This window comes from Gasterosteus aculeatus, chromosome 13 (assembly GCF_964276395.1).
Source record: "Gasterosteus aculeatus chromosome 13, fGasAcu3.hap1.1, whole genome shotgun sequence".
In the NCBI taxonomy this organism is placed as follows: domain Eukaryota; kingdom Metazoa; phylum Chordata; class Actinopteri; order Perciformes; family Gasterosteidae; genus Gasterosteus; species Gasterosteus aculeatus.
This window is the reverse complement of record NC_135701.1, coordinates 1,081,253-1,094,246: the sequence shown is the minus strand read 5'-3', so window position 1 is coordinate 1,094,246 and position 12,994 is coordinate 1,081,253. Positions and strand designations below refer to the sequence as shown.

The 12,994-nt window shown below is 42.1% G+C and overlaps 13 non-coding genes across 13 annotated transcripts; all 13 read left to right on the top strand.

Moving 5' to 3' along the window:
* Positions 1-531: 531 nt before the first annotated feature.
* On the top strand, positions 532-613 carry trnas-gcu (transfer RNA serine (anticodon GCU)). The gene has a single exon. It is a non-coding gene; the product is annotated as a tRNA-Ser (tRNA).
* A 792-nt stretch (positions 614-1,405) lies between these two features.
* On the top strand, positions 1,406-1,487 carry trnas-gcu (transfer RNA serine (anticodon GCU)). The gene has a single exon. It is a non-coding gene; the product is annotated as a tRNA-Ser (tRNA).
* A 1,151-nt stretch (positions 1,488-2,638) lies between these two features.
* Positions 2,639-2,720, top strand: trnas-gcu (transfer RNA serine (anticodon GCU)). Its single transcript has one exon. It is a non-coding gene; the product is annotated as a tRNA-Ser (tRNA).
* A 1,186-nt stretch (positions 2,721-3,906) lies between these two features.
* trnas-gcu (transfer RNA serine (anticodon GCU)) lies at positions 3,907-3,988 on the top strand. The gene has a single exon. It is a non-coding gene; the product is annotated as a tRNA-Ser (tRNA).
* Positions 3,989-4,466: 478 nt separating this feature from the next.
* trnas-gcu (transfer RNA serine (anticodon GCU)) lies at positions 4,467-4,548 on the top strand. The gene has a single exon. It is a non-coding gene; the product is annotated as a tRNA-Ser (tRNA).
* Positions 4,549-5,355: 807 nt separating this feature from the next.
* On the top strand, positions 5,356-5,437 carry trnas-gcu (transfer RNA serine (anticodon GCU)). Its single transcript has one exon. It is a non-coding gene; the product is annotated as a tRNA-Ser (tRNA).
* A 398-nt stretch (positions 5,438-5,835) lies between these two features.
* trnas-gcu (transfer RNA serine (anticodon GCU)) lies at positions 5,836-5,917 on the top strand. Its single transcript has one exon. It is a non-coding gene; the product is annotated as a tRNA-Ser (tRNA).
* A 1,203-nt stretch (positions 5,918-7,120) lies between these two features.
* On the top strand, positions 7,121-7,202 carry trnas-gcu (transfer RNA serine (anticodon GCU)). The gene has a single exon. It is a non-coding gene; the product is annotated as a tRNA-Ser (tRNA).
* A 404-nt stretch (positions 7,203-7,606) lies between these two features.
* On the top strand, positions 7,607-7,688 carry trnas-gcu (transfer RNA serine (anticodon GCU)). Its single transcript has one exon. It is a non-coding gene; the product is annotated as a tRNA-Ser (tRNA).
* Positions 7,689-8,495: 807 nt separating this feature from the next.
* trnas-gcu (transfer RNA serine (anticodon GCU)) lies at positions 8,496-8,577 on the top strand. Its single transcript has one exon. It is a non-coding gene; the product is annotated as a tRNA-Ser (tRNA).
* Positions 8,578-9,384: 807 nt separating this feature from the next.
* On the top strand, positions 9,385-9,466 carry trnas-gcu (transfer RNA serine (anticodon GCU)). Its single transcript has one exon. It is a non-coding gene; the product is annotated as a tRNA-Ser (tRNA).
* Positions 9,467-11,247: 1,781 nt separating this feature from the next.
* On the top strand, positions 11,248-11,329 carry trnas-gcu (transfer RNA serine (anticodon GCU)). Its single transcript has one exon. It is a non-coding gene; the product is annotated as a tRNA-Ser (tRNA).
* Positions 11,330-12,573: 1,244 nt separating this feature from the next.
* Positions 12,574-12,655, top strand: trnas-gcu (transfer RNA serine (anticodon GCU)). Its single transcript has one exon. It is a non-coding gene; the product is annotated as a tRNA-Ser (tRNA).
* Positions 12,656-12,994: the final 339 nt, after the last annotated feature.

Sequence of the window (12,994 nt, the reverse complement as noted above, 5' to 3'; positions counted from 1 at the left end):
ATGCAAACTTGTGTACTTGACCTAAGTGCCCCCCTGCATTTAACGCCTTTACAAACTTCCCAGGAACATGAAAAACATGCTACAATATTGACAATTATCTAATCATCCTATGAAAACAAAAGAAATAGGACGAGGTGGCCGAGTGGTTAAGATGATGGACTGCTAATCCATTGTGCTCAGATCATCAAGAAAAAACACATTAATGCCATTCAACAAGTCCTTTTGCAATGACACGTTGGTGCATCCTGCTGATTCAAAGTGAGCAATGTTTGTTTAGAAATCTGGTCGTTTTCCATTAATCACAGGCACATAATTAATTAAGCTTTAGTGGAGAATGCGGGCATTGATCCCGCTACTTGTCGCATGCTAAGCTCTACCATTTGAGCTAATCCCCCAACTCGAAATGAAAATTTGTGCACTTGGCCTAAGTGCCCCCCTGTATTTAACGCCTTTACAAACTTCCCAGGAATATGAAAAACATGCTACAATATTGACAATTATCTAATCATCCTATGAAAACAAAGGCAGTAGGACGAGGTGGCCGAGTGGTTAAGGCGATGGACTGCTAATCCATTGTGCTCTGCACGCATGGGTTCGAATCCCATTCTCGTCGCATTTACCTGATGCTCGCTTACCATGTAAGTGTTTGGAGAAAGGCTCAGATCGTCAAGAAAACCTCATTGATGCATGCAACGACACACAGGTGCATCCTGCTGATTTCGATTGTGCAGCAGTTGTTTATCAATCTGGTCATTTTCGACTATTCGCATAAACAAAATTAATTAAGTTTTAGTGGAGAATGCGGGCGTTGATCCCGCTACTTCTCGCATGCTAAGCGAGCGCTCTACCATTTGAGCTAATTCCCCAACACATAATGCAAACTTGTGTACTTGACCTAAGTGCCCCCCTGCATTTAACGCCTTTACAAACTTCCCAGGAACATGAAAAACATGCTACAATATTGACAATTATCTAATCATCCTATGAAAACAAAAGAAATAGGACGAGGTGGCCGAGTGGTTAAGATAATGGACTGCTAATCCATTGTGCTCAGATCATCAAGAAAAAACACATTAATGCCATTCAACAAGTCCTTTTGCAATGACACGTTGATGCATCCTGCTGATTCAAAGTGAGCAATGTTTATTTACAAATCTGGTCGTTTTCCATTAATCACAGGCACATAATTAATTAAGCTTTAGTGGAGAATGCGGGCATTGATCCCGCTACTTGTCGCATGCTAAGCTCTACCATTTGAGCTAATCCCCCAACTCGAAATGAAAATTTGTGCACTTGGCCTAAGTGCCCCCCTGTATTTAACGCCTTTACAAACTTCCCAGGAACATGAAAAACATTCTACAATATTGACAATTATCTAATCATCCTAAGAAAACAAAGGCAGTAGGACGGGGTGGCCGAGTGGTTAAGGCGATGGACTGCTAATCCATTGTGCTCTGCACGCATGGGTTCGAATCCCATTCTCGTCGCATTTACCTGATGCTCGCTTACCATGTCAGTGTTTGGAGAAAGGCTCAGATCGTCAAGAAAACCTCATTGATGCATCCAACGAGTCATTTTGCAACGACACGCAGGTGCATCCTGCTGATTTCGATTGTGCAGCAGTTGTTTATCAATCTGGTCATTTTCCACTATTCGCAGGCACAAAATTAATTAAGTTTTAGTGGAGAATGCGGGCGTTGATCCCGCTACTTCTCGCATGCTAAGCGAGCGCTCTACCATTTGAGCTAATTCCCCAACACATAATGCAAACTTGTGTACTTGACCTAAGTGCCCCCCTGCATTTAACGCCTTTACAAACTTCCCAGGAACATGAAAAACATGCTACAATATTGACAATTATCTAATCATCCTATGAAAACAAAAGAAATAGGACGAGGTGGCCGAGTGGTTAAGATGATGGACTGCTAATCCATTGTGCTCAGATCATCAAGAAAAAACACATTAATGCCATTCAACAAGTCCTTTTGCAATGACACATTGATGCATCCTGCTGATTCAAAGTGAGCAATGTTTGTTTACAAATCTGGTCGTTTTCCATTCATCACAGGCACATAATTAATTAAGCTTTAGTGGAGAATCAAGCATTGATCCCGCTAATTCTCGCATGCTAAGCTCTAATATTTGAGCTAATCCCTCAACTCGAAATGAAAAACATGAAAAACATGCTACAATATTGACAATTATCTAATCATCCTATGAAAACAAAAGAAATAGGACGAGGTGGCCGAGTGGTTAAGATAATGGACTGCTAATCCATTGTGCTCAGATCATCAAGAAAAAACACATTAATGCCATTCAACAAGTCCTTTTGCAATGACACGTTGGTGCATCCTGCTGATTCAAAGTGAGCAATGTTTGTTTACAAATCTGGTCGTTTTCCATTAATCACAGGCACATAATTAATTAAGCTTTAGTGGAGAATGCGGGCATTGATCCCGCTACTTCTCGCATATTAAACTGTACCATTTGAGCTAATCCCTCAACTCGAAATGAAAATTTGTGCACTTGGCCTAAGTGCCCCCCTGTATTTAACGCCTTTACAAACTTCCCAGGAATATGAAAAACATGCTACAATATTGACAATTATCTAATCATCCTATGAAAACAAAGGCAGTAGGACGAGGTGGCCGAGTGGTTAAGGCGATGGACTGCTAATCCATTGTGCTCTGCACGCATGGGTTCGAATCCCATTCTCGTCGCATTTACCTGATGCTCGCTTACCATGTAAGTGTTTGGAGAAAGGCTCAGATCGTCAAGAAAACCTCATTGATGCATGCAACGACACACAGGTGCTGATTTCGATTGTCCAGCAGTTGTTTATCAATCTGGTCATTTTCGACTATTCGCATAAACAAAATTAATTAAGTTTTAGTGGAGAATGCGGGCGTTGATCCCGCTACTTCTCGCATGCTAAGCGAGCGCTCTACCATTTGAGCTAATTCCCCAACACATAATGCAAACTTGTGTACTTGACCTAAGTGCCCCCCTGCATTTAACGCCTTTACAAACTTCCCAGGAACATGAAAAACATGCTACAATATTGACAATTATCTAATCATCCTATGAAAACAAAAGAAATAGGACGAGGTGGCCGAGTGGTTAAGATAATGGACTGCTAATCCATTGAGCTCAGATCATCAAGAAAAAACACATTAATGCCATTCAACAAGTCCTTTTGCAATGACACGTTGATGCATCCTGCTGATTCAAAGTGAGCAATGTTTATTTACAAATCTGGTCGTTTTCCATTAATCACAGGCACATAATTAATTAAGCTTTAGTGGAGAATCAAGCATTGATCCCGCTACTTCTCACATGCTAAGCTCTACCATTTGAGCTAATCCCCCAACTCAAAATGAAAATTTGTGCACTTGGCCTAAGTGCCCCCTGTATTTAACGCCTTTACAAACTTCCCAGGAACATGAAAAACATGCTACAATATTGACAATTATCTAATCATCCTATGAAAACAAAAGAAATAGGACGAGGTGGCCGAGTGGTTAAGATAATGGACTGCTAATCCATTGTGCTCAGATCATCAAGAAAAAACACATTAATGCCATTCAACAAGTCCTTTTGCAATGACACGTTGGTGCATCCTGCTGATTCAAAGTGAGCAATGTTTGTTTACAAATCTGATCGTTTTCCATTAATCACAGGCACATAATTAATTAAGCTTTAGTGGAGAATGCGGGCATTGATCCCGCTACTTCTCGCATGCTAAGCTCTACCATTTGAGCTAATCCCTCAACTCGAAATGAAAATGTGTGCACTTGGCCTAAGTCCCCCCCTGTATTTAACGCCTTTACAAACTTCCCAGGAATATGAAAAACATGCTACAATATTGACAATTATCTAATCATCCTATGAAAACAAAGGCAGTAGGACGAGGTGGCCGAGTGGTTAAGGCGATGGACTGCTAATCCATTGTGCTCTGCACGCATGGGTTCGAATCCCATTCTCGTCGCATTTACCTGATGCTGGTTTACCATGTCAGTGTTTGGAGAAAGGCTCAGATCGTCAAGAAAACCTCATTGATGCATTCAACGAGTCATTTTGCAACGACACGCAGATGCATCCTGCTGATTTCGATTGTGCAGCAGTTGTTTATCAATCTGGTCATTCAACAAGTCCTTTTGCAATGACACGTTGGTGCATCCTGCTGATTCAAAGTGAGCAATGTTTGTTTACAAATCTGATCGTTTTCCATTAATCACAGGCACATAATTAATTAAGCTTTAGTGGAGAATGCGGGCATTGATCCCGCTACTTCTCGCATGCTAAGCTCTACCATTTGAGCTAATCCCTCAACTCGAAATGAAAATGTGTGCACTTGGCCTAAGTCCCCCCCTGTATTTAACGCCTTTACAAACTTCCCAGGAATATGAAAAACATGCTACAATATTGACAATTATCTAATCATCCTATGAAAACAAAGGCAGTAGGACGAGGTGGCCGAGTGGTTAAGGCGATGGACTGCTAATCCATTGTGCTCTGCACGCATGGGTTCGAATCCCATTCTCGTCGCATTTACCTGATGCTGGTTTACCATGTCAGTGTTTGGAGAAAGGCTCAGATCGTCAAGAAAACCTCATTGATGCATTCAACGAGTCATTTTGCAACGACACGCAGATGCATCCTGCTGATTTCGATTGTGCAGCAGTTGTTTATCAATCTGGTCATTTTCCACTATTCGCAGGCACAAAATTAATTAAGTTTTAGTGGAGAATGCGGGCGTTGATCCCGCTACTTCTCGCATGCTAAGCGAGCGCTCTACCATTTGAGCTAATTCCCCAACACATAATGCAAACTTGTGTACTTGACCTAAGTGCCCCCCTGCATTTAACGCCTTTACAAACTTCCCAGGAACATGAAAAACATGCTACAATATTGACAATTATCTAATCATCCTATGAAAACAAAGGCAGTAGGACGAGGTGGCCGAGTGGTTAAGGCGATGGACTGCTAATCCATTGTGCTCAGATCATCAAGAAAAAACACATTAATGCCATTCAACAAGTCCTTTTGCAATGACACGTTGATGCATCCTGCTGATTCAAAGTGAGCAATGTTTGTTTAGAAATCTGGTCGTTTTCCATTACTCACAGGCACATAATTAATTAAGCTTTAGTGGAGAATGCGGGCATTGATCCCGCTACTTCTCGCATGCTAAGCTCTACCATTTGAGCTAATCCCCCAACTCGAAATGAAAATTTGTGCACTTGGCCTAAGTGCCCCCCTGTATTTAACGCCTTTACAAACTTCCCAGGAACATGAAAAACATGCTACAATATTGACAATTATCTAATCATCCTATGAAAACGAAGGCAGTAGGACGAGGTGGCCGAGTGGTTAAGGCGATGGACTGCTAATCCATTGTGCTCTGCACGCATGGGTTCGAATCCCATTCTCGTCGCATTTACCTGATGCTCGCTTACCATGTCAGTGTTTGGAGAAAGGCTCAGATCGTCAAGAAAACCTCATTGATGCATTCAACGAGTCATTTTGCAAGGACACGCAGGTGCATCCTGCTGATTTCGATTGTGCAGCAGTTGTTTATCAATCTGGTCGTTTTCCATTAATCACAGGCACATAATTAATTAAGCTTTAGTGGAGAATGCGGGCATTGATCCCGCTACTTCTCGCATGCTAAGCTCTACCATTTGAGCTAATCCCCCAACTCGAAATGAAAATTTGTGCACTTGGCCTAAGTGCCCCCCTGTATTTAACGCCTTTACAAACTTCCCAGGAACATGAAAAACATGCTACAATATTGACAATTATCTAATCATCCTATGAAAACGAAGGCAGTAGGACGAGGTGGCCGAGTGGTTAAGGCGATGGACTGCTAATCCATTGTGCTCTGCACGCATGGGTTCGAATCCCATTCTCGTCGCATTTACCTAATGCTGGTTTACCATGTCAGTGTTTGGAGAAAGGCTCAAATCGTCAAGAAAACATCATTGATGCATTCAACGAGTCCTTTTGCAACCACACGCAGGTGCATCCTGCTGATTTCGATTGTGCAGCAGTTGTTTATCAATCTGGTCATTTTCCACTATTAGCAAGCACAAAATTAATTAAGTTTTAGTGGAGAATGCGGGCGTTGATCCCGCTACTTCTCGCATGCTAAGCGAGCGCTCTACCATTTGAGCTAATTCCCCAACACATAATGCAAACTTGTGTACTTGACCTAAGTGCCCCTCTGCATTTAACGCCTTTACAAACTTCCCAGGAACATGAAAAACATGCTACAATATTGACAATTATCTAATCATCCTATGAAAACAAAAGAAATAGGACGAGGTGGCCGAGTGGTTAGGATGATGGACTGCTAATCCATTGTGCTCAGATCATCAAGAAAAAACACATTAATGCCATTCAACAAGTCCTTTTGCAATGACACGTTGGTGCATCCTGCTGATTCAAAGTGAGCAATGTTTATTTACAAATCTGGTCGTTTTCCATTAATCACAGGCACATAATTAATTAAGCTTTAGTGGAGAATCAAGCATTGATCCCGCTACTTCTCACATGCTAAGCTCCACCATTTGAGCTAATCCCCCAACTCAAAATGAAAATTTGTGCAATTGGCCTAAGTGCCCCCTGTATTTAACGCCTTTACAAACTTCCCAGGAACATGAAAAACATGCTACAATATTGACAATTATCTAATCATCCTATGAAAACAAAGGCAGTAGGACGAGGTGGCCGAGTGGTTAAGGCGATGGACTGCTAATCCATTGTGCTCAGATCATCAAGAAAAAACACATTAATGCCATTCAACAAGTCCTTTTGCAATGACACGTTGGTGCATCCTGCTGATTCAAAGTGAGCAATGTTTGTTTAGAAATCTGGTCGTTTTCCATTAATCACAGGCACATAATTAATTAAGCTTTAGTGGAGAATGCGGGCATTGATCCCGCTACTTGTCGCATGCTAAGCTCTACCATTTGAGCTAATCCCCCAACTCGAAATGAAAATTTGTGCACTTGGCCTAAGTGCCCCCCTGTATTTAACGCCTAACTTCCCAGGAACATGAAAAACATGCTACAATATTGACAATTATCTAATCATCCTATGAAAACAAAGGCAGTAGGACGAGGTGGCCGAGTGGTTAAGGCGATGGACTGCTAATCCATTGTGCTCTGCAGGCATGGGTTCGAATCCCATTCTCGTCGCATTTACCTGATGCTCGTTTACCATGTCAGTGTTTGGAGAAAGGCTCAAATCGTCAAGAAAACATCATTGATGCATTCAACGAGTCCTTTTGCAACCACATGCAGGTGCATCCTGCTGATTTCGATTGTGCAGCAGTTGTTTATCAATCTGGTCATTTTCCACTATTCGCAGGCACAAAATTAATTAAGTTTTAGTGGAGAATGCGGGCGTTGATCCCGCTACTTCTCGCATGCTAAGCGAGCGCTCTACCATTTGAGCTAATTCCCCAACACATAATGCAAACTTGTGTACTTGACCTAAGTGCCCCCCTGCATTTAACGCCTTTACAAACTTCCCAGGAACATGAAAAACATGCTACAATATTGACAATTATCTAATCATCCTAAGAAAACAAAGGCAGTAGGACGAGGTGGCCGAGTGGTTAAGGCGATGGACTGCTAATCCATTGTGCTCTGCACGCATGGGTTCGAATCCCATTCTCGTCGCATTTACCTGATGCTGGTTTACCATGTCAGTGTTTGGAGAAAGGCTCAGATCGTCAAGAAAACCTCATTGATGCATTCAACGAGTCATTTTGCAACGACACGCAGGTGCATCCTGCTGATTTCGATTGTGCAGCAGTTGTTTATCAATCTGGTCATTTTGCACTATTCGCAGGCACAAAATTAATTAAGTTTTAGTGGAGAATGCGGGCGTTGATCCCGCTACTTCTCGCATGCTAAGCGAGCGCTCTACCATTTGAGCTAATTCCCCAACACATAATGCAAACTTGTGTACTTGACCTAAGTGCCCCCCTGCATTTAACGCCTTTACAAACTTCCCAGGAACATGAAAAACATGCTACAATATTGACAATTATCTAATCATCCTATGAAAACAAAGGCAGTAGGACGAGGTGGCCGAGTGGTTAAGGCGATGGACTGCTAATCCATTGTGCTCAGATCATCAAGAAAAAACACATTAATGCCATTCAACAAGTCCTTTTGCAATGACACGTTGATGCATCCTGCTGATTCAAAGTGAGCAATGTTTGTTTAGAAATCTGGTCGTTTTCCATTACTCACAGGCACATAATTAATTAAGCTTTAGTGGAGAATGCGGGCATTGATCCCGCTACTTGTCGCATGCTAAGCTCTACCATTTGAGCTAATCCCCCAACTCGAAATGAAAATTTGTGCACTTGGCCTAAGTGCCCCCCTGTATTTAACGCCTTTACAAACTTCCCAGGAACATGAAAAACATGCTACAATATTGACAATTATCTAATCATCCTAAGAAAACAAAGGCAGTAGGACGAGGTGGCCGAGTGGTTAAGGCGATGGACTGCTAATCCATTGTGCTCTGCACGCATGGGTTCGAATCCCATTCTCGTCGCATTTACCTGATGCTGGTTTACCATGTCAGTGTTTGGAGAAAGGCTCAGATCGTCAAGAAAACCTCATTGATGCATTCAACGAGTCATTTTGCAACCACATGCAGGTGCATCCTGCTGATTTCGATTGTGCAGCAGTTGTTTATCAATCTGGTCATTTTGCACTATTCGCAGGCACAAAATTAATTAAGTTTTAGTGGAGAATGCGGGCGTTGATCCCGCTACTTCTCGCATGCTAAGCGAGCGCTCTACCATTTGAGCTAATTCCCCAACACATAATGCAAACTTGTGTACTTGACCTAAGTGCCCCCCTGCATTTAACGCCTTTACAAACTTCCCAGGAACATGAAAAACATGCTACAATATTGACAATTATCTAATCATCCTATGAAAACAAAAGAAATAGGACGAGGTGGCCGAGTGGTTAAGATGATGGACTGCTAATCCATTGTGCTCAGATCATCAAGAAAAAACACACTAATGCCATTCAACAAGTCCTTTTGCAATGACACGTTGGTGCATCCTGCTGATTCAAAGTGAGCAATGTTTGTTTACAAATCTGGTCGTTTTCCATTAATTTCAGGCACATAATTAATTAAGCTTTGGTGGAGAATGCGGGCATTGATCCCGCTACTTCTCGCATGCTAAGCTCTACCATTTGAGCTATTCCCCCAACTCGAAATGAAAATTTGTGTACTTGGCCTAAGTGCCCCCCTGCATTTAACGCCTTTACAAACTTCCCAGGAACATGAAAAACATTCTACAATATTGACAATTATCTAATCATCCTAAGAAAACAAAGGCAGTAGGACGAGGTGGCCGAGTGGTTAAGGCGATGGACTGCTAATCCTTTGTGCTCTGCACGCATGGGTTCGAATCCCATTCTCGTCGCATTTACCTGATGCTCGTTTACCATGTCAGTGTTTGGAGAAAGGCTCAGATCGTCAAGAAAACCTCATTGATGCATTCAACGAGTCATTTTGCAACGACACGCAGGTGCATCCTGCTGATTTCGATTGTGCAGCAGTTGTTTATCAATCTGGTCATTTTCCACTATTCGCAGGCACAAAATTAATTAAGTTTTAGTGGAGAATGCGGGCGTTGATCCCGCTACTTCTCGCATGCTAAGCGAGCGCTCTACCATTTGAGCTAATTCCCCAACACATAATGCAAACTTGTGTACTTGACCTAAGTGCCCCCCTGCATTTAACGCCTTTACAAACTTCCCAGGAACATGAAAAACATGCTACAATATTGAGAATTATCTAATCATCCTATGAAAACAAAAGAAATAGGACGAGGTGGCCGAGTGGTTAAGATGATGGACTGCTAATCCATTGTGCTCAGATCATCAAGAAAAAACACATTAATGCCATTCAACAAGTCCTTTTGCAATGACACGTTGGTGCATCCTGCTGATTCAAAGTGAGCAATGTTTGTTTACAAATCTGGTCGTTTGCATTTAACGCCTTTACAAACTTCCCAGGAACATGAAAAACATGCTACAATATTGACAATTATCTAATCATCCTATGAAAACAAAAGAAATAGGACGAGGTGGCCGAGTGGTTAAGATGATGGACTGCTAATCCATTGTGCTCAGATCATCAAGAAAAAACACATTAATGCCATTCAACAAGTCCTTTTGCAATGACACGTTGGTGCATCCTGCTGATTCAAAGTGAGCAACGTTTGTTTACAAATCTGGTCGTTTTCCATTAATTACAGGCACATAATTAATTAAGCTTTGGTGGAGAATGCGGGCATTGATCGCGCTACTTCTCGCATGCTAAACTCTACCATTTGGTGGCCGAGTGGTTAAGGCGATGGACTGCTAATCCATTGTGCTCTGCACGCATGGGTTCGAATCCCATTCTCGTCGCATTTACCTAATGCTGGTTTACCATGTCAGTGTTTGGAGAAAGGCTCAAATCGTCAAGAAAACATCATTGATGCATTCAACGAGTCCTTTTGCAACCACACGCAGGTGCATCCTGCTGATTTCGATTGTGCAGCAGTTGTTTATCAATCTGGTCATTTTCCACTATTCGCAGGCACAAAATTAATTAAGTTTTAGTGGAGAATGCGGGCGTTGATCCCACTACTTCTCGCATGCTAAGCGAGCGCTCTACCATTTGAGCTAATTCCCCCACACATAATGCAAACTTGTGTACTTGACCTAAGTGCCCCCCTGCATTTAACGCCTTTACAAACTTCCCAGGAACATGAAAAACATGCTACAATATTGACAATTATCTAATCATCCTATGAAAACAAAGGCAGTAGGACGAGGTGGCCGAGTGGTTAAGGCGATGGACTGCTAATCCATTGTGCTCAGATCATCAAGAAAAAACACATTAATGCCATTCAACAAGTCCTTTTGCAATGACAAGTTGGTGCATCCTGCTGATTCAAAGTGAGCAATGTTTGTTTACAAATCTGGTCGTTTTCCATTAATCACAGGCACATAATTAATTAAGCTTTGGTGGAGAATGCGGGCATTGATCCCGCTACTTACCATTTGAGCTAATCCCCCAACTCGAAATGAAAATTTGTGTACTTGGCCTAAGTGCCCCCCTGCATTTAACGCCTTTACAAACTTCCCAGGAATATGAAAAAGATGCTACAATATTGACATTCATTTAATCATCCCATGAAAACAAAAGAAATAGGACGAGGTGGCCGAGTGGTTAAGGCGATGGACTGCTAATCCATTGTGCTCTGCACGCATGGGTTCGAATCCCATTCTCGTCGCATTTACCTGATGCTCGCTTACCATGTCAGTGTTTGGAGAAAGGCTCAGATCGTCAAGAAAACCTCATTGATGCATTCAACGAGTCATTTTGCAACGACACGCAGGTGCATCCTGCTGATTTCGATTGTGCAGCAGTTGTTTATCAATCTGGTCATTTTCCACTATTCGCAGGCACAAAATTAATTAAGTTTTAGTGGAGAATGCGGGCGTTGATCCCGCTACTTCTCGCATGCTAAGCGAGCGCTCTACCATTTGAGCTAATTCCCCAACACATAATGCAAACTTGTGTACTTGACCTAAGTGCCCCCCTGCATTTAACGCCTTTACAAACTTCCCAGGAACATGAAAAACATGCTACAATATTGACAATTATCTAATCATCCTATGAAAACAAAAGAAATAGGACGAGGTGGCCGAGTGGTTAAGATGATGGACTGCTAATCCATTGTGCTCAGATCATCAAGAAAAAACACATTAATGCCATTCAACAAGTCCTTTTGCAATGACAAGTTGGTGCATCCTGCTGATTCAAAGTGAGCAATGTTTGTTTACAAATCTGGTCGTTTTCCATTAATCACAGGCACATAATTAATTAAGCTTTGGTGGAGAATGCGGGCATTGATCCCGCTACTTCTCGCATGCTAAGCTCTACCATTTGAGCTGGAAAAATGGAAAAAACCTGGAAAGAGCTGGAAAAAACCACCAAAAATACAAAGTGAGCAATGTTTGTTTACAAATCTGGTCGTTTGCATTTAACGCCTTTACAAACTTCCCAGGAACATGAAAAACATGCTACAATATTGACAATTATCTAATCATCCTATGAAAACAAAAGGAATAGGACGAGGTGGCCGAGTGGTTAAGATGATGGACTGCTAATCCATTGTGCTCAGATCATCAAGAAAAAACACACTAATGCCATTCAACAAGTCCTTTTGCAATGACACGTTGGTGCATCCTGCTGATTCAAAGTGAGCAATGTTTATTTACAAATCTGGTCGTTTTCCATTAATCACAGGCACATAATTAATTAAGCTTTAGTGGAGAATCAATTATTGATCCCGCTACTTGTCACATGCTAAGCTCTACCATTTGAGCTAATCCCCCAACTCGAAATGAAAATTTGTGCACTTGGCCTAAGTGCCCCCCTGTATTTAACGCCTTTACAAACTTCCCAGGAACATGAAAAACATGCTACAATATTGACAATTATCTAATCATCCTATGAAAAGAAAGGCAGTCGGACGAGGTGGCCGAGTGGTTAAGGCGATGGACTGCTAATCCATTGTGCTCTGCACGCATGGGTTCGAATCCCATTCTCGTCGCATTTACCTGATGCTGGTTTACCATGTCAGTGTTTGGAGAAAGGCTCAGATCGTCAAGAAAACCTCATTGATGCATTCAACGAGTCATTTTGCAACGACACGCAGGTGCATCCTGCTGATTTCGATTGTGCAGCAGTTGTTTATCAATCTGGTCATTTTCCACTATTCGCAGGCACAAAATTAATTAAGTTTTAGTGGAGAATGCGGGCGTTGATCCCGCTACTTCTCCCATGCTAAGCGAGCGCTCTACCATTTGAGCTAATTCCCCAACACATAATGCAAACTTGTGTACTTGACCTAAGTGCCCCCCTGCATGTAACGCCTTTACAAAATTCCCAG